The sequence below is a fragment of the Phascolarctos cinereus genome, unplaced genomic scaffold (genome assembly GCF_003287225.1).
Source record: "Phascolarctos cinereus isolate Bilbo 61053 unplaced genomic scaffold, phaCin_HiC Scaffold_726;HRSCAF=1367, whole genome shotgun sequence".
In the NCBI taxonomy this organism is placed as follows: Eukaryota; Metazoa; Chordata; class Mammalia; order Diprotodontia; family Phascolarctidae; genus Phascolarctos; species Phascolarctos cinereus.
In genome coordinates, this window is record NW_027556098.1 from 88,074,230 (window position 1) to 88,093,477 (window position 19,248).

At 38.1% G+C, this 19,248-nt stretch overlaps 1 pseudogene; it reads right to left on the reverse strand.

The window, feature by feature from the left end:
• Positions 1 to 1,936: 1,936 nt before the first annotated feature.
• LOC110217543 (actin, cytoplasmic 1 pseudogene) lies at positions 1,937 to 2,955 on the reverse strand (annotated as a pseudogene).
• Between the last annotated feature and the right edge of the window lie 16,293 nt (positions 2,956 to 19,248).

Genomic DNA, 19,248 nt, shown 5'->3' on the forward strand with positions numbered 1-19,248 from the left:
GCTACAATATTCCTAGGAGTTTTCCTTTGGGGATCTCTTTCAGGAGGTGATTGGTGGATTCTTTCAATTTCTATTTTGCCCTCTGGTTCTAAAATATCAGGGCAGTTTTCCTTGATAATTTCTTGAAAGATGATGTCTAGGCTCTTTTTTTGATCATGGCTTTCAGATAGTCCAATAATTTTTAATTCTCTCTCCTGGATCTATTTTCCAGGTCAGTTGTTTTTCCAATGAGATATTTCACATTCTCTTCTATTTTTTCATTCTTTTGGATTAGTTTTACAATGTCTTGATTTCTCAAATTGTCACTAGCTTCCAATTGCTCCATTCTAATTTTTAAGGAAGTATTTTCTTCAGTAAGCTTTTGGACTTCCTTTTCCATTTGGCCAATTTTGCTTTTTAGGGCATTCTTCTCCTCATTGGCTTTTTGGACCTCTTTTGCCATTTGGGTTAGGCTATTTTTTAAGGTGTTATTTTCTTCAGTATTTTTTTTGGGTCTCCTTTAGCATCACTCTCAGTTTTTCCTCCACTTCTCTTACTTGCTTCTCAAAATCCTTTTTGAGCTCTTCCATGGCCTGGGACCAATTCATATTTTTCTTGGAGGCTTTGGATATAGGAGCTTTGGCTTCATTGTCTTCTTCTGGTATGTTTTGATCTTCTTTGTCACCAAAGTAAGATAATATAGTCTGACTCTTTTGCTGCTTGCTCATGATCCGCCAATTACTTGAGTTATAAACTCTTTGTTAAGGTAGGGATCTGTTTCCAGTGTGGAGAATGTACTGTCCCAAGCTTCAGGGGTTTTGTGCAGCTGTTTTCAGAGATACTTCTAGGGACCTGTAAATTTTCAGTTCTTCCAAGGTGCTATGATCAAGGGCAAGGTGTTTATTCCTTTCCTGTCCTGTGCTCTGCTCTGTGAGTGACCACAAGCACTCTTTTCTGTCTTGGAACTGTGAGGAGGATTTTCTCTCTACAGCCACTACAAGTTCCACCGTAGCAGGGCTCCTCCTCGCCCCAGGACTACCACCTAGAACTGTGACCCAGATCCAAGCATGGGCAAAGCAAGAGAATCCTGTACCAGCAGAGAGGTCCCTGCAATCCCCCGCTGATCAACCACTCAATTCTCCCTCAGTCTGTGGGCTGGAAGCTCAGGAGGCAGCCACCACCCCGGGGCCAAGCTTGGGTAATGGGACTAGGACCCTGAACTTCTCTCTCACCACAGAAACAGACTTTTCCCACTGACCTTCTAAGTTGTCTTTGGTGTTTATGGGTTGAAAAGTTTGGAAACCACCACAGCTGCCTGTGATTCAGTCCTCTGAGGCCTGCTCCAGGCTCGCTGTGGCCTGCACACCCATGCTGAACTGCATTCCTCTCCCAATCTGGCACGATATACCTTTCTGATCAACCATCCAGTTTGTCTTGGGCTGGAAATTTGTTTCACTTTGTCTTTTTGTGGGTTCTGCTGCTTTAGAAGTTGTTTAGAGCCATTTTTTATAGGTATTTGGAGGGGGTTGGGGGAGAGCTCAAGCAAGTTACTGCTTTTACTCCACCATCTTGGCCTCCCTCCCCATTGCTTTTTTAAAAAAAAGTTTTTCTTTTGAGTCTTTTGTGTTTAGTACTCTTTTTGTGTGCAGAGGAAATAGTCATCTTATACCTGTTTACATTGTACAGAGTATGTTTTCATTCTATTCCTTTTTTGAGAAGACCCTAGATATGAGCCAAACCAAAGATTTAAGTAATTTTCACCAGGTCTCCAGGGTGAAATTATTATTACTTTTTTTTTTTTGCTATGCCAATCTCATCTCTTTTTTTGGGGGGGGCAATTATCATGTCACACTCTTTGACAGAAAAAGCAAAAAAACCCACAGTCCATTTAGGAGCATTTTCAGTGGACAATGGAGAGCCCAGATCCATGATACTCCTGCTTGCTGATCCACATCTGCTAGAAGGTGGAAAGAGACACCAGGATGGAGCCTTCAATTCAGACAGAGTATTTGTGCTCAAGTGGAACAATGGTCTTGAGTTTCATTGTGCTGGGGGCTAGGGCTGTAATCTCCTTCTACATCCTGTCAGCAATGCCTGGGTACATGTTGGTACCACCAGCCAATACAGTATTGGCATACAAATCTTTACAGATGTCAACATCACACTTCATGATTGAATTAAAGGTAGTTTTGTGGATTCCACAGGATTCCATACTTAAGGAAGATGGTTGGAAGAGAGCTTCTGGGCATTGGAAACTCTCATTGCCAATGGTGATAACCTGACCCTCAAGGAGCTCATAACTCTTTTCCAGAGAGGAGCTAGATGCAGCAGTGGCCATCTCCTGCTCAAAGTGTAGGGTGACATAACATAGCTTCTCCTTGATGTCACACATGATTTCCCTCTCAGCTGTGGTAGTGAAATTGTACCCTCTCTTGGTCAGGATCTTTATGAGGTACTCCGTCAGATCATGGCCAGCCAGATCCAGCATGGGGAAGAGCATAACCTTCATAGTAGGTCACACCATCACCAGAATCCATCACAATACCAGTGGTATAACTAGAGGCATACAGGGACAGCACAATCTGGATGGCAATGTACACAGCTGGGGTGTTCAAGGTCTCAAACATAATCTGAGTCATATTTTCTCTGTTGACCCTGGGGTCAGGGGGGCTTCTGTAGGCAGCACAGGGTAGGCCACGTAAAGCTCATTGTAGTATGATGCCAGATCTTTTCCATGTCATCCCAATTGCTGACAATACCATGTTCAATGGAGTACTTCAGGGTCAGAATACTTCTCTTGCTCCGGGCCCTATCCCCCATGTAGCTGTCTTTCTGGCCCATATCCACCATCACATCTTGATGTCTGGGGTGCCCAACAATGGAAGGGAAGATAGCCCCAGGGGCATAGTCTCCTGCACAGCTAGCTTTGCACATTCCAGAGTTGTTGCCAACAAGGAGAGCAATGTCATCATCCATGGCAAACTTCAAGAAGTGCCAAGTTTAAACCCTTAAGACAGAGAGAGGAGGTAGCGCTACACCTGGGGGGGGGGATAGAGGAGGCAAGATCACCCCATGGAAGGGTGTAAGAGCGCACTGCTCCAGAGTGGAATTATGAACAGCCAGAGACAAAAGAGTCTTACTCCTCTCTCTAGAGGGCCAGATTCCCCTAGAACTAAATTTTGTTCATATGTATAAGTCCAGAGCTGAGTGAAGCTGGGTCCCAGGGCCCAACTGGTAATTTTGTTGTTATTATTGCACATAGAGTATGCTTTTTATTTAGTTTTAAGGAATGTACCATGAGCTCTGCAGAGTTTGCTAAAATTTAGAGAATAGACTTTAAATGAGGTCAGCTGTTAAAAATCGGTTCTGCCATGCATCTAACCATTCATTACACTATTGGATGCTGTACTATGCAGTAACTTTCTCTTTGTATTTTATTTCTTCCTCTCCACTCACACTTTAGGAAGAAAAATCTTAATTCTTAGAAATGAAAAGCAAAATTTTATATGTGCAGTTGAGAAAAAAAATCAGGAAATTTTAAAATAAAGTTATATTTGAGTAAACTGAGTAGAATTAGGAGAGCTGATAACAACATTGTAAAATCGTACAATTTTGAAATACAGAAACTCTAAGCAACATAATGATTAACCATGATTCTAGGAGACTGATTAGGAAGAATGTTATCCAGCTTCTGACAGAATCCTCCTTCCAAATGATCACTTTCATTCAATAGAATGTGAATTTCCTCCAGAAGCTCATAACCACTTGGGTTCTGAACTGGACTTCTAATTTATAGATTACTTGGAGAGTATAATGAGCTTTTTCTCCAGGCAGTCCAAATACTCTTTCTGTCAACATCACTCCAGTTTATTAAGGACATTTCTCAATTAATCTAAAACGTTGATTGAAACTTGTTTTTCACCTTCTTAAAGTAACAAGGCATCTTATCATTTACTTTAAGTGGGGTAGGATGACTTGATTTATTTAATCAACCAACTCCTCCATTACATATGTGTAAAAGTTGTATCCACCAATAGAATGTAAGCTCCTTAAGGAGATTAAATAATTACTATTATTTAATAATATTCTTAAAGGAGGTACAAAGGGGGCTGGTTCTCAATAAATGCTTATTGATTGATTGATTTCCAACAGAAATGTTAACCTGAAATGACCATAGATGAATTTTCTTGTAAAATATATTTTTGCACTGTTGGGGAATTTCTCAGTCTTGGTTCCTGAATATCCCAAGGAAAATCTCACCCAACAGATGGATATACTGACTGAGGGGTCAAATAACTTGAGTAGACACACTGAAAAGAAAAACATCCATTACATGTTGAGGAAGATTACTGGATGGTAGCAATGTTAGCTTCCTACAATAGAGATTTAGTATTTACAATTTTTCAGGTCTGTTTAAAAAATAGAGCTAGTCAGCATCATCAAAATCATTGTGCATCCATTTAAGATAAATAATATCTTTCACAGGAGAGGAAAAGATAGAGAAAAGGGGAATTAGCTAAAGGAAAAAGCTGGTGAATGTTTACCATGCAGATGGCAGAATTTGTCAGAATAAGAAAGCATTCCTTGTTCAAGGGCAGGAAAGAAGAGGAGGTGATCAAAGACTTTTACAATTCTTTTTTTAAAATTATTTATTTATTTTAAATTATGAGTTCTAAATTCTTTCTGTCCCTCTCACTCTTGCCCCATGCACAGAGAAAGTAAGCAACATGATTTTAATTATACATGTGAAATCGTGCAAAACATATTTCCATATCAGCCATATCACAAAATAGCAAGAAAAATAAAGTGAGAAAACTATGCTTCAATTTGTAATCAGTTCATTAGTTCTTTCTTTGGAGGTGGATAGCACTTTTCATCATGAATCCTTTGGAATTGTGTTGGATCATTGTATTGATCAGAGTAGCTAAGTTTTTCACAGTTGACGATCATTACAATATTGCTGTTACTATGTACAATGATCTGGTCTTACTAATTTAACTTTGCATCAGTTGATATAGGTCTTCCAATGTTTTTCTGAAACCATTCCTCTAGTCAGTTCTTATAGTACATTAGTATTCTATCACAATCATACCCTACAACTTGTTCAGCAGTTCCTCAATTGATGGGCCTCTCCTCAATTTTTAAATCTTTGCTACCACAGAAAGAGATGCTATAAATATTTTTGTAAATATGGGTCCTTTTCCTTTTTCTTTGATCTAATTACTGGATCAAAGGGTATGCACAGTTTTATATCCCTTTGGACACAGTTCCAAATTGTTCTACAGAATGGTTGGGCAGTTCACAACTTCACCAACAGTTCATTAGTGTACATATTTAAGAAATGAAGCTTTCTCAGAGAAATGTGTTGTAAAATTTTTTGATATTACTTCATTGTTTATGGTACCTTTTACCAAAATGTGCCTTCCCTGATTATCTCTTTGAATTAGGTCTGTTTTTGCTTTTGCTTTGTATGAGATCATGATGTCTACCTCTGCCTTTTTTACTTCAACTGAAGCATATAGATTCTTCTCCATCTCCTTATTTTAATTCTGTGTGTGTGTGTTTCTGTTTCAAGTATGTTTCTTTTGAACAACATATTGTTGGATTCTGATTTCCAATCCATTCTGCTATCTGCTTCCATTTTATGGGTGAGCTCATTGTATTCACATTCAGTTATGATTACTGTGTATTTCCCTCCATCCTATTTTATTCTGTTTATCCTTCTCTTTCTCTTTCTTTTCATCTTGTCCTTCTTGCAAACTCTATTTTGCTTCTCACCACTGCCCTTAATCTGCTCTCCCTTTTATCATGCCCCCTTTTTCTTAATCCCTTCCCCTCCTATTTCCATGTCAGGTAAGATAGATTTGTATACCTGTGTGTGTATATAAAAATACAAACATTTTATATATTTGTATTAATATATTATTATAGTACATAATAATATAACATAATAATATGGTATGTTTATATTAATATAATTATGTAATAGAATAATGTGATGAGCTTATATTAATATAATCTATTAATCTATTTTATATATTTACACTAATATTATATATATTAACATAAATGTACATGTGTATTCCTCTATCTTTGAACCAATTTCAATGAGTCTAATGTTCAAGCATTGGCTGCCATCCCATTTTCCCCTTCATTGTAAAAGCTCTTCCTTGTGTGCCTCTTTTATGTGAGAAAACTTTCCCCACTCTACCTCTTCCTTCCCTCTTCTTTCAGAGCACCCCTTTCTCACCACTTCATTTTTTTGATATTATCCCAGCATAATTGACTTATACCTGGGCTTTCTATCTATGCAGACTGCTTCTAACCGCCCTAATAATGATAAAGTTCTTAGGAATCACATGTATCATCTTACCACATGTAAACAGTTTAACTCTATTGTCTCTTACGATTTCTTTTTTATGTTTACCTGTTTATGCTTCTCTTGAGTCTTGTGTTTGAATGTCAAATTTTCTATTTAGCTCTAGTCTTTTTATCGGAATGTTTGAAAGTCCTCTATTTCATTAAACATCCATTTCCCCCCTAAAGGATTATACTCAGGTTTGTTGGGTAAATTATTCTTGGATGTAATCCTAGCTCCATTGCCAGGAATATCAGATTCCAAGATTTCTACTCCTGGAAGATGTTAAATCTTGTGTGATCCTGACTGTGGATTCATAATATTTGAGTGGTTTCTTTCAGGCTGCTTGCTTCCTTGATGTGGGAATTCTGAAATTTGGCTATGATATTCCTGGGAGTTTTCTAGGATTTCTTTCAGGAAGTGATCAGTGGATTCCTTTAACTTTATTTTACTCACTGGATCTAAGATACTGGAGCAGTTTTCTTTGATAATTTCTTGAAATAGAGCTATCATTGAAATACACCTCTTTAGGTATTTTGAGGCAATTTTTTGAGGTATTTATTATCTGAATTTAGGAAAAGTTTTTAGGTTGACATTAAGTGCAGTAAAGATTATGAACATTGGATACAGTAGAATTGTCTGTAGATTTTACCTGAATGCTGGTGGATGTTAAACAATTTGAAGTCATTGTTCTAATGAAATATGAGTACTACTGATGTGTGAAACCAGAAAAATACAGCTTTTAAATAGAAAAAAAAAAGAAATATCATGTCTAGGGAGGGTCTTTCTTTCATTATGGCTTTCAGGTAGTCGAATAATTCTTAAATGATCTCTTCTCAATTTATTTTCCAGTGCAGTTGTTTTTCTGATGAGATAGTTTACATTTATTTTTTATTTTTTCATTCTTTTGATTTTGTGATATTGTTTCTTGATGTCTCATGGAGTCATTAGCTTCTACTTGCTCTATTTTAGGGGGGTAGCAAAGTGGCACAGTGGATAAACTGCCAGGACTGGAGTCAGGAAGACGCATTTTCATGAGTTCAAATTCAGCTTCAGACACTTAAGCTGTGTGACCCTGAGCAAGTCACTTAACCCTGTTTCCCTCACTTTCCTCATCTGTAAAATGAGCTGGAGAAGGAAATGTCGAACCACTTCAGTATCTCTGCCAAGAAAACTCCAAATGGGGTCACAAAGAGTCAGACAGGACTGAAAAATGACTGAATAATTGCCTTATTCTAATTTGTATGGAATTATTTTCTTCAGTGAGCTTTTGTCCTTCTTTTTCCATTTGACCTATTCTGCTTTTTCAGAAGTTTTCTTATTCAGTGAATTATTGTGCCTCTTTTACATTAGGCCAATTCTGTTTTTTAAAGCATTATTTTCTTTACCTAGGAAGGGTCCTTGTTCCCCTGTAGCTGTTAAGTACTAGTGCTCCTCTTAGCTATGGAACTGTGTCCAGGACCCCTGCTCTCCTTCAGCTGCAAATGCTAGTCCTCCTCTCTGCCTTGGAACTGTGACCAGAGCCTCTGCTTTCTTGTGATCGACCACAAATGCTCCTCTCCACCCTGGAACTGTGATCCAGAACTGCGTATGGGCAATAGAGTAACCTATCAGTGCCAGCTGCACCCAGTGACGACAAAGGGTCCCCTATAATTTCTTTCTGACCAGTTGTTTGCCCTCTTATATCTCTGGGCTGAGAGCTCCCAAAGCTGCTGCTGCTGCCTCTGTTGCAGCCACCTCTAAGGTCCACCTATATGCTGCAGCAGCATGTGCCCTGGGCTGGCCCTGCATCGTAGGCCTCTCCTGACAACCTCCTGAGTTTTCTTGTTATTGTTGTTCAGTTGTTTTTCAGTCATGTCTGACTCTTCATGACCCCATTTGGGGTTTTCTTGGCAAAGATACTGGAGTGGTTTGCCATTTCTTTCTCCAGCTTATTTTACAGATGAGGAAACTCAGGCAAACAGGGTTAAGTGACTTGCCTAGGGTCACACAGCTTGTAAGTGTCTGAGGCCTGATCTGAACTCAGGTTTTCCTGACTCTAGGCTTGGCAAACTATCCACCACACCACCTAGCTGCCCTAAGTTTTCTTAGGCTAGAAAAATGTCTCGTTTTGACCTTTTGTTAGCTATGCCACTCTAAAATTTAATGTGAGGTATTACTTTAAAATTGTTTGGAGGGGAATATTGGGAGAGTTCAGCTGGGTTGTTTGTTGCCTCTAATATGAGATCTTCACTTTTACAATTCTTAAAGAAGTCCATTTGATTTAAGATAGCAGGGTTGAGGTAACCATCTAGAGAAATCTACAGGTATCTTTTATCAAGGATGACAAATAATGGGTTAAACCATCTGCTTTACTGTGTCTTTACATAGTTTGTTATATTTTATTTCTCCTTCAGCACAGAAATACTTATTAAATTTGATGCAGCAAACCATGCATAGTCTGAATAAGTTTCACATGAGAAAATACACTGAATAGCAATTTTAAATGGTTACATCATTTTCTTGTTAAATAGATACAAATACAATGTTATGATTTATGTTCAATGGGTTATGTTCAATGAAATTACAAAAATCTTTATGATGCATACATATAGATTCACACAAATATATATAACACAATGACATTTTGTATTTCACCTCTCACACAGTCTGACTGCCAGTCAATAAATAATTATCAAGTGCCTTCCAGACTTCAGGCACTGTGCTAAGCCACGGGGATACAAAAAAGGGGCAAAAGATAGTCCCTGCCCTCGAAGAGCTAACAATCTAATGGGGGAGAAACATGCAAACACACACATATACATATACATACATACATACACACACATATATGTGTGTGTATGCTATATATAGGATAAATAGGAAATAATTAATGGAGGAAAAGCATTAGAATTAGGATCGACTGGGACAGGTGTCCTACAGAAGATGGGATTTTAGTTGGGACTTGAAGGAAATGAGGGAAGCCAGAGGTGGAGATGAAGACGGAAAACATTAGTTCTCCACAGTAAATCTGAGAAAACAGGTTGAACAGATATTATTAAGCATAATAGTCTAGTGGAAATAAAACTGCTTTGGGAGCTTGTTTATCTGTATATTAGTCCCAACTCTGTTACATAGTTGTATGAACTAGATATGTTGTTTTGCCTCTATGAGCTCCATAGGGGTTGGAGTGTTGGAAGGGGTTGGAATAGATAGTTTACATAGTTCTTTCTAGCTCTAAGGTTTTGTAATCCCCATTATTACAGATGAGTAAATCGAGGCTTGGCAAGATTAAAGGTCACACAGCTAAATAAGTGACAGAATAAGGATTCAGACTTTGGCATTCTGACTCCAACTCCAGTGCTTTTCTATTATGTGACAGAATTAGCTTTAATTTCAGAAATTTTCCTTTGGAATTTCTTGACTCTCCCTCCCCCTACAGTTAAGTTTATAACACTTAATGTTAGAAGATTTGCAATTAATTTTTAGCCTCTTGATGGGTGAATTATTTTGGGTGCAAACACCTGCTTAGGTAATTTTTCCTTAAAAGAAAAAAAAGAACACCTGTGATTTTCCCATAGTCATGGGCCACATTTCTGGACATTCCATTTCTTATCATAAATTTCATTTTCTTTTCCAAAACAAAGGCTATATCTAACTCCTACACATCACTGGGAGCTATAGTCCAATTCTTATCTATGTGGTTCTTTTTTTCTAGTATATAGTTGAAACGTGGAAGAGGGACATTTATCCTCCATTAAACTTTGACCTCACCTGCAATAGCATCTAGTACAACATATTAAGGCCTTCAGTCCCCTGGGACAAACAATTGGTTGAATTCTTTCCACCTCATTCATTAAGTATAGTGCTGAAGTGCTTTTAGAGAATGTCTTGTTTAATTATGGATTTCATATTGAGGAACTAAAAGAATGATTACTGGAATGAATAATGGAATAGAGCTAAATTCCACCTTGTTTTTTGACATATAAGGCTTCCTATCCCAAGTCATTTTTAATCAGAACACAAAATGGTCTATGTGGATGATCCAGTAGATAGTGATTTTTAAAAAGATTTTCATGAATTTTATTTGTATTACATTGTATTTTTCATCTCGAATTTGACAAGAGCTTACAAAAAAGGTGTTTTTTTTCCCCCATTTAACATTCCTAGTGACACAGGAGCTGGAGGAGCGAGTAGGGAATAATTATACAAAGTGACTTATTGAAAGTCTATGAAAATGTAAAAATGTGGGCACTCAGGAAACATAATATAATGGAAAGAACTCTGGATTAGGAATTGAGAGAACTGAGATCTTCTCCAAACTCTGAGGTTAATTAGCCCAATGACCTTGGGCAAATCCCATAGCCTCCTTAAGGGAGGCTGTATCTTCATTTGTAAAATGGTGTTGAAACTGATGTCCTTGAAGATCTCTTCTATCACTAAGATCCTCTTTTCTGTCAATGTGTCTATCATCGATTCAGCCCAATTCAATGTAATACAGCAGAGATTTATTAATCACTTACCATGGTAAAGGGTCTATCTGGATACTGTGAATTCAAAGTGAAAAAAGAAATACTCCTCCTTCTTGGGAAGAGCAGAGTTGGAAATATACCACACATACAGACAAGCATATGCAAGGAAATTTGAAGGATTAGAGAATTTATAATTAGGGGAGTCAGGTGCTACATAGGAGGCAGCACCTAAGCAAGGTCTTGAAGGAAGCTAAGGATTCTGAGAAACAGAGTTAAAGCGTATATTTCAGGAATGCTGGCTATCCTTAGTGAAGACACAGAGATGGGAGAGAGAATATTAAGATTAGGGCTACAGTTAGTTGGTCATTTTGGTTTATGTGAAAAAGGAATAGTATGAAATAAACCTAAATGGTAGATTGTGGTCAGCTTTAGATACCAGAGTTAAGAGTTCATATTTTATCCTATGGGCAACAGGGAATCACTAAAGATTTTTGAGTGACATGATCAGACCTGTGGCTTAGAAAGATTTTTTAAAGCATCTGTTTGGAGGATGGTTTGGAGAGCCTGGAAGCAAGGATACCAGTTAGCAGGCTACAATAGTCCAAGTAAGAAGTGATAAGGACTTAAACTAGAGTAGTGGCTTATGATTGAAGCAGAGGAGACAGATTCAAGAGATGTTGGTAGAACACACAAGACTTGTCAACTGTTGGGCGGGGTAAGAAAGAGGAAAGAGTTGAGGACATCTCTGAGATAGAAAAACCTGGTGGTAATATTTCCACAGAAATATGGAAGCTTGGATGAGTGGCAGGTGCTTTTTTTTTTTGAGGGGGGAAGGGGGAAGGGAGATAATGAGTATTCTTTTGGACAAGATACTTGTGGGACTTTCAGGGGGGAATAGCCAGGAGGGATAGTGACCTAGCAACTATTAGATCAGAACAAGAAAGTTCTGTTCTGGATGATCTTGCAGAAGGATGTAAGATTCAAAGGAAGAGAAGACACTGAGTGATGGCCAAATGATTAGGGCTAGATTTATACACTTGGGGTTCTTTTGCGTAAAGATAATAATAACTGATTGCATGGAAACATAAAATGACCATAGGAGAAAAAATAAAAAGGTTCAGATAAAGCTTTGGGAGCTAACTACAGAAGCCAGGAAGTGGATGATGATGAAGATGATGATGAGCTGCAGGCAAAGTCAGATAAAAGGGGGAGAGCAAGGAGAGAGAATCAAGTCATAGAAGCCAAGAGAGGAGACAGAAATTAGGAAGAGAGGTCAAGAAGGGTGAGTTCTGAGAAAAGGCCATTGGACTTAGAATTAAGAAATCATTGGTAAACCTTACAGAGCAAAGGAATGTCTATGGTTGACTCGATGTTGTGGGAAGGAAAATGAGAGTGAATCAGAGGTGATGTACAGTTATCCCTTCCACATCACAACTTTCCCCATCACGGTTTCCGTATATCGTGGGTCAGCATAAGAAATTAAATGGGGGAGTTTTAAGAAAGCTGCAGAAAACACAGGAAGGCTAGCAGATGACACAGAAAAAGTTTAGCAACTCAGAAATGCATAAAATATATGTATAGTATTGTATGATATCTATATATTTTATCTTTTAATACCATAATAATTCAGACCTCTTCTCTAGTACAAAGGGAGAGTCAAAAAATTTTATGCAGATTTTCTAGTTCTAGGGGGCACCATTTCTCTCACTCCCATGATGTGGAAGAGATAACTGTATAGTGAGAGATAGAAAGACTGGAGAGTGTAGTAAGGACAAATAATAAGCTTAAGAAGAGGGCAACAGAGGGAGGGATCAAAAGAGATAAGAAGTCCCATCTGTCATAGGACTGATATCTATATGGCTCCTTTCCTACTACAACATGGGTTAGGACCATGCCTCCCCCTACACCTCCTCCATATAACTTCCCCCAGCAGGGATTAGTTTTCCCTAAAAGGTGACAAAGCTGTCCCTTGATGCAGCTTTCTGGGCACCAAAAGGCATAACAAGTTCTACCCACATGGATTTCTCAGCCTCTCAGACTTGGTGGATTCTCAAAGACCACCCTTGGCACCATACCTTGCCCTACTAGACCAGACACTTTAGAATAAGGAGGTGAAACTATCAAACTGGAGTTGAGTGCTACTGTATCCTGTACACTATTTTTGACGATATCCTTTCTATACTTGTTCAGTCGTTTCAGTTGTGTCTGACTCTCCGTGACCCCTTTTGGGGCTTTCTTGGCAGAGATACTGGAGTGGTTTGCCATTTCCTTCTCTAGCTCATTTGACAGATGAGGAAATTGAGGCAGAAACAAGTTATGTGACTTACCCAGGGTCACACAGCTAGTAAGTGTCTGAGGTCAGACTTGAACTCAGGAAGATGAGTCTTCCTGACTCCAGGCTTGGCGTTCTATCCACTGCGCCACCTAGCTACTCTTTTTATTCTACAGGTAAATGAAACCCTTTTGTTAACTATTTGATAACCTATGAATGTATCATATTGTTCCAACATCAAACCTGAATACTGGGGTATCCATGTCAGGCCTGCCCCTAAAACCATCCCTATGAATGTTTAAAGTGGAGTGAAGATATAAGTCTTAGGAATTGAAGAGATTAACAAACTGAGAGACCACTGCATGCTAGGAGACATCAGAGTAGATACTGAAATGTGTGAGAGGATGAGGTCTAGGATGAAGGAGAGTTAATTAATTATGGGGGTGGGGTAGGGATGGTCAGAGGATATAATGGAAAGGAATGACAGAGGATGACAGAATGTGGCTAAGAGGAAAGCTGTGTCAATACCATATAGCTAAGGTCGGAGGTGGAAGAGAGATCAGGTCACATACTTGCACTGATAAATATGTGGTGCTGACGCCCACAAGTTCAAAACTGTAACTAGGACTTTTTGTCGAGTAAAGGAAACTGGAGACACTTGGACTAAAATTGGTAAGATGCTCATATTATGGATGCTGGAGCCAGGGCATAGTGTGAGCAGAAATTGGTAGTTCTTCTACTCATCTAAGCGTGTCAGCTCAGAGATTAACATTTTAATGAATTATTCCACAAAGTAGGTATTCAGAACTATTATTTCTACTATGATGAAATATTGCAAGTTTTGTCAGTACTCTCTATATCTGGTGATCTGGAAAGAATGTTACATACATTTTCATACTACGTCATTGTATTGAGTGTTCTATTTAACTGCTATTTTTTTTGTTGTTATAAGATAAGGTTAAATTTGGAGAAAGGAGAAAAGATGGCATTTCCAGAAATGACTGTGATATAAAACAAAAGATGTCACTGAAACTTACTTAAAAACCAACAAACAAAAACTTTGATGCCATGGAGAAGGGAAGAATTCATAACCAAACAAGAGATAGAGAACATTATAACACGCAAAATGGATAATTTTGATTACATTAAATTTAAAAGTTTTTGCATAAACAAAGCCAATGCAACTAAGATTAGAAGGGAAGCAGAAAATCTGGGGAACAATTTTTACAGCCAGTGTCTCTGATAGAGGCCTCATTTCTAAAATATAGAGAAAAATTCTAGATAGAATTTATAAATAGAAATTCTGAAGAGGACAACATTGTCAACTAACCCACATCTGCAACATCAAAAGGGAATATGAACTGGTCTGAAGCCCAAAAAGCCTTCTTAGAAGAGCTCAAGAAGGATTTTAAAAGTCTAATGAGAGAGGTAAAAGAGTCCTTAAAAAATACAATTGGCCAATTAGAAAAAAAGTACACTGAAGAAAACAATTCTCTAAAAAACACAATTGGCAAACTGGAAAAAAAGTACACTGAAGAAAACAAATCCCTTAAAAATACAATTGGCCAATTGAAGAAGGAAGTACAAAAACTAACAGAAGAAAACAATCTGTTAAAAACTAGAATGGGATAAATGGAAACTAATGACTCTATGAGAGAGCAAGAATCAGTCAAACAGAAACAAAAAAATGAAAAAATAGATGAAAACATAAAATACCTCACTCGTAAAATAATTGACCTGGAAAATCGATCCAGGAGAGACAATTTAAAAATTATTGGACTACCTGAAAATCATGATGAAAAAAAGAGCCTGGACAGTATATTTCAGGAAATCAGAAAGGAAAACTGCCCTGAAGTCCTGGAACCAGAAGGTAAAATAACCATAGAAAGAATACACCGCTCACCACCTGAAAGAGATCCCCAATTGGCAATGCCAAGGAATATAATAGCAAAATTCCAAAATTACCAGATGAAAGAGAAGGTGCTGCAAGCAGCCAGAAAGAAACAATTTAAATATCATGGAATCACAGTCAGGATTACATAGGACCTTGCAGCTTCTACATTAAAAAACCACAGGGCATGGAACAAGATATTCTGTAAGGCAAAGGAGCTTGGACTACAGCCAAGAATCAACTACCCTGGAAAAATGAGCATGATTTTTTCAAGGGAGGAGATGGATATTCAATGAAATAGGGGACTTCCAAACCTACCTGATAAAAAGACCAGAGCTCAACAAAAAATTTGATCTTCAAGTACAAGATTCAAGAAAGACATAAAAAGGTAAATGGGACAGAAAGATACAATATGTCATTAATAAGGGCAGACTGTTTACGTGCCTACAAGGGAAGATGACACTTGAGAACTCATTTCTAAAATATATAGAGAACTGAGTCAAATCTACAAGAATACAAGTCATTCCCCAATTGAAAAATGGTCAGAGGATATGAACAAGCAGTTTTCAGATGAAGAAATTAAAGCTATCTATAGTCATACGAAAAAAATGCTTTGAATCATTATTGTTTAGAGAAATGCAAATTAAAACAACTCTGAGGTATCACCTCACACCTATCAGATTGGCTAACATGACAAAACAGGAAAATGATAAATGTTGGAGAAGATGCAGGAAAATTAGAACACTAATGCATTATTGGTGGAGTTGTGAACCGATCCAACCATTCTGTAGAAACTATGCCCAAAGGGCTATAAAACTGAGTACCCTTTGATCCAGCAATATCACTACTAGGTCTGTATCCCAAAGAGATCATAAAAGTGGAAAAAGGACCCACATATACAAAAATATTTTTAGCAGTGGTGACCAAGATTTGGAAATTGAGGGGATACCCATCAATTGGGGAATGGCTGGACAAGTTGTGGTATAATGAATGTTATGGAATACTATTGTTCCATAAGAAATGGTAAGCATGCAGACTTCAGAAAAACCTAGAAAAACCTGCATGAACTCATGTTGAGTGAAGTGAGCAGAACCAGGAGAACATTGTACACAGTAATAGCAACATCGAGTGATGACTGTCTTTGTTAGACTTAGCTCTTCTGAGCAATGCAATGATCTGAGATAGTTCCAAAACACTCATGATGGAAAATGCTATCCACATCTAGAGAAAGAACTGTGGAGTCTGAATGCAGATCAAAGCATACTATTTTCTCTTTGTTGTTTTTTTTTCTTTCTCATTTTCTTTTCGCTTTTGTTCTGATTCTTCTTTCACAACATGACTAATGTGGAAATATGTTTAATATGATCATACATGTATAGCCTATATCATATCGCATTCTGTCTTGGGGAGGGGAGAGTGGAGGGAGTGGAGAAAATTTAGAACTCAAAATCTTGTAAAAGTAATTGTTGAAAACTAAAAATTAAAACTTTGGTGCCATGGGTCATAACCCCAGTCATTCAGTCCTAGCTGCAGCTCAGCCTAGGTGCCTGATTGCCTGGAAGCAAGTCCTTTTGCCTTATCCAAAGGTGAAGGATCACAAACAACCAGAAGACACTCTAAATGTGCAATGATTTTGGATCAGAAGAGGTGTCTGAGGCCCTGTTATTCTATGGCTGGGGGAAGCTTTGTGTCTGAGCCCTCCATGTTTATGAAGGGCTGAGGAAATAGTTTTTCTCAAATAATTTAATAATTCACTTAAGTACTGCTTCCCAATGTAACAATATTTTCAGCATGATAAGGCCTCTAAAGCTAGTCCCTAAAAGAAACCAGGGTTGGGGCCACCTCAGGTGCTTAAACAGGGAACTTGGTATTAATGCTATTTCCCATCTACCTGAGCAATTGGTGGCAAGAGATGGATAAGAAGTTATTGTTTTCTCAGGTGGTGCAGACATAGAACAGAATAAATAAAAACTTTCATGGGTGAAAGTAGCAGGGTAGTCAAATCCAGGTCAAAGAGGACTTCAAACCCATTTCCCTGAGAGAGACCTGGTTGGTGAAATCCCCTTCATCTATGCAAGGACAACTCCAACCCTGGGCTCTATATTGGCTCCTAGGCAAGCAAAGACAACATTCTGCTGCCATCTCCTTTGAAAAGTGAAGTAGAGAGAGGCCTCCATCCTTACTCAAACACTTTCAAGAGAAAAGGGAAAGATACTGATCTATAAAAATACTGTGATATTTTCAAAAGGGTAAGGAACAATTTTTAAAAAATTATTTTAAAATGTTATATTTTTAATTTAAATTATAAATTAAATTTTAAAAATTATCAATTATTTTCCCTCATCTAGTCTCACTGGAAATACAACAGCAAATACAATCTTGTTACTAATTTTTCTCCTTATCTATAATATCATAATCAGGGAGAAAGACATCCTGGGACAGGTTTATGCTTCCAGTGTAAAGAAAAGAAAAAAAAAATTATAAAGCAGTGTATTTGGCCAGTGACAACTCTTAGTCTGGTTATTCAGAAACAGGAGGGCCTATCAATGATGGCTCACATTTAGGTAGTTTTAAGGTTTTCAAAGAACTATCCTCATAATGGCTTGCTTGACAGCTTCCAGCTTTTTATTGTCTCTAAGAATATATTGATATTGAGAGCTAAAATGTGTTGTTAAAGGGAAATTGTGAACCTGGATTCACTAGCCTCTAAGGATCCTTTCAATGTTAAATCTATTATCCTATGTATTTTTAAAAATAAATACTTTATTGCAAACTTTAAGTAATAACAAAATCAATGAAATAAATGGATATCTTTGAAAAAATAGGACTCCTACCTAAGGTGGCCCAATTATAGTCTTATCTTAGAGGTAAATTGATGAACTAGATGACATTTCAAGCTCCCTTCCCATTTAATGATCCCACAAATGCTTATGGGTTTCATTTTTCTTCTGTCCAACAGTGTAGAAAAAGACTTTAGGTTATATTCCTACAGTCTGCAGAAGAAAAAAAAGCATGCAGATAGAAACACTGTCAGCAAAGTATCTGAAAATACAGCCTTTAGGAGAGATGTGTGAAGAAACCTTACCCGTCTCAATCTAGAAGGAAATAATGTATGCACTGGCAGATGCCCAAGAAGACACTAGGAATAACATCACCTCTGTCTTCTCAGACACACTGTGCATGTGTTAGAAAACGGTTAGAAACCTGGGCGTTACACCTTCCCCAGGTGATAGACTCGCCATCAGAATTCCATAGCTGAGGCAAGACCCAATGCAGAACAGCTTTTGAGTAAAGTTGATTGCCTCTAGGCCTTCACTAGGGAAGCAGCACACGGGACCGGGAGTTCGGAGATATGGGTTCAAATCTCACCTCAGCTACTTATTAGCTGTGTAACCACGGACACATCTCAGAACTTCACTTTCTTCATCTACAAAATACTACTAATGTAGCAGCACAAAGGACGACTAAGACACTCAGGCTCCTTAGTTCAAGGCACTTTGTGAGTCCAATCAAAACCATAGCTCATAAGATTCTACCAGTGCGTTTATTTTTACTAGGGTGACAAGAAGACATTGGTTCAAGATATAAGTTACTTAATTAAAACACATAAAATAAGTGACGCCCACACACACAAACATGCTTTGTCCAGTGCAACAGGGGCATGCTTTCTCATAGGTAATCATATTACTAAGGGGAGAAGAGAAAAATATGTGACCAGGAAATATGAACAAAGAGCATACATACATGTGTGATCAAGGAACATGTGTTTTGGATCCAGGAAGAGTATTTTTGGCCACACTTCCAAGGATATGATGAAGTCATCTGGTGATATATTTATGCTGCTCTCTTTCAGGCATCTCTAGTGAGCTGCTCTCTGCTGAGTCTGCTGTTGCCACCTCCTGATTGTCACCTATGGTTTGGCTTCTTTGCTGAACTGCTGCTGCTTTTTTATCCTCTTTCAGCTCTTCATTTGTGATGTAGTTTCTTCATTATAGGGGCATAGTCTTCTGTGGATGGACTGATGTCATGTGATTGAGTGGCTCTTTACATAGATAGCCAAATTTCTTGGTTCCCTTGCTAAAGTGATTTCTTTTTTCTTTTCTTTTCTTTTTTTTTAGGCAATTGGGATTAAGTGACTTGCCTAGGGTCACACAGCTAGTAAGTGTCAAGTGCTTGGTCTGAGGCTGGATTTGAACTCAGGTCCTCCTGAATCCAGGGCTGGTCCTCTATCTACTGTGCCACCTAGCTGCCCCTTAAAGTGATTTCTTATCTGCTATTTTTCAGGGCATAGGTAGAA